The sequence below is a fragment of the Trichechus manatus genome, unplaced genomic scaffold (genome assembly GCF_000243295.1).
Source record: "Trichechus manatus latirostris isolate Lorelei unplaced genomic scaffold, TriManLat1.0 scaffold00072, whole genome shotgun sequence".
In the NCBI taxonomy this organism is placed as follows: Eukaryota; Metazoa; Chordata; class Mammalia; order Sirenia; family Trichechidae; genus Trichechus; species Trichechus manatus.
Window position 1 is genome coordinate 1,087,725 of NW_004444008.1, and position 2,219 is coordinate 1,089,943.

Below are 2,219 nucleotides of genomic sequence, written 5' to 3' on the forward strand. Positions count from 1 at the left end.
AGGGAGACCGCGAGCCGCGGGTGGGCGGATGGCCGTGGTGGCTGTGCTGGGAAGGTGAGAAGAGATGATGAGAAACAGAGAAGGAGGTGGACTTCTGGACTGTCTTCTGCTCTGTCCCCACAGTGGATCTGTGCGGCCCCCAGGGACCAACCAGACTGAGCAAAGAGCAAAGGGGGAGGGGAGTTACAGGGTTCCTTCCCCCAGGGTGACGGGGCTCATGGCTGGGTGACAGGCCTCTGGCTTGGTTACAGGGCTCCTTCCCCCAGGGTGAGGGGGCTCCTGGCCGGGTGAGGGGGCTCCTGGATGGGTGACGGGACTCCTGGCTGGGTGACGGGGCTCCTGGTTGGGTGACAGGCCTCTGGCTGGGTTACAGGGCTCCTCCCCCCAGGGTGAGGGGGTTCCTGGCTGGGTGAGGGGGCTCCTGGCTGGGTGACAGGGCTCCTCCCCCCAGGGTGACAGGGCTCCTACACGGTTGAAGGGGCTCCCGGCAGGGTGAAGGGGCTCCCGGCCAGGTGACGGCTCCGGCTGGTGACGGGGCCCCTGGCTGGGGCAGGAAGCTGCTCGTTCCCAAGACGATTTACGGAACAAACGTGGAGAAGCAGCAAGGTAAGGGCCCTGACCCATGCACAGAAGCCTCCAAAAGTGATTAAACAAGGCAGTGACACAAGAAGGGACCTCCAGCCAGGCCACCAGCGGGTTTCACTGGGAGGTGTTTGTGGGGGTGCTGAGGGGTGCAGGGTGCAGGAAGGCAGTGCAGTGGGCAGCCCGCGACCGGGACACAGGGTGAATACAGGAGCCTCCTCGGCCCCCCACGGTGGCTTCATCTCCGTGTGGCGACTAACGCACGTGCTGTCATTTCTGAAACAGCAAAAACAGACAAAAAAACTAGGCTACAGCTAACATTTACTTTATTCATTTTGTTCTCTCAACTCAGAAGGCAACAAACGACCACATAAAAAAGGAGGCATTTTAGAATATATACACTTAAGATTGGTCTGGGAGTCTCGGGTGTTTGCGTTAAGAGAAAACTGACATCCCAAAGAACCACGCGTCCGTCCATCTTTCTGGCGGTGCTCCCAGGCCTGACCGCCGGACGTCTCCACTCAGGGAGAGGCAGGCGACAAGACAGGATGAAAACCCACGCACGCCGCCTCAGCCTCTGTCACGTTGGTCGGAGACGTCGCCGGCGGTTCTTCCGAGAAGCCCCTGCTCGGGACGGAGGTTGAACAGAACGACACGGGTGGCAACAGGCTGAAATGAAAACGCCTGGCTGAGGGCACGCGAGCCTTTGACCGCACTTAGCTCGAGCGGCGAGCATTTCACCTCGGTCTGTCTGTTCACATTCCAAACGACAGTGTTTTAAACACGATCACGTAATTTTACAACGGAAAAAACTTCTCACAGTAAGTAGAGAGCTTAAAAGACTCAATCCTGACAAGAGTAAGCAGCTCACTTGTGGAGTTTTAAAAAGTGCCAGCGTGCCAGTGTTCTTACACCAACCCCACATCCTCGCACACGTGTGCACGCGCGTGTGTGCGTGCGAAGGTAACACGATGTAGAAAGGCCAGTGTTACCTTTTCATTTTGTTGTAAAAAGCCATCAATTTACCTAAACTGAAGAATTACACCTTAACGGGCGCATGTGCCAACCAGAAACGACACGCCTAAGATCGAGTCGCCAGTGGCTCCCTGTGACCTGAAGAAGGAAGAAAACCACAGGCCAGGCCCACGGCACTTCACTGAGGGCCGCCTGACACTCACTGGCGTCCGTGTCTGGAGCTGAGAAGCCACCGCTGTGGCCCAGACCAGCAGGAAACGCCCCGACTGCGCGCCACTTGCCTTCCATTCCCATCTCCACTGTCGGTGCCCAACGGCGTAAAAACCAAACATAACTTGCTAATAACGAACACCTGCACACCTCATACTACGAGTGGCCCCGAAGGCTGAGCTGCCCTCAACGCACACGCAGCAGGAAGAACTGAGCGGACAGGTCCTCTCTCGCTCCTCGAGGGCCGCTGTGAGATGATGCAAGACAGCGCCGTGACGGGACACTGACGGGAAGTCCATGCGTACGCACGGGCGGCAGCACCAGGGCTCTGAGCCGCGGGCTGTGAGCACTGATGAGACTGCGGGTCAGCGAGAGGGCCGGGTGCTGCCCAGGTGAGCCACAGGGGCGGGCACTTCCTGCAGCAGCACCCACCTCCTTCAGACAACAGCACC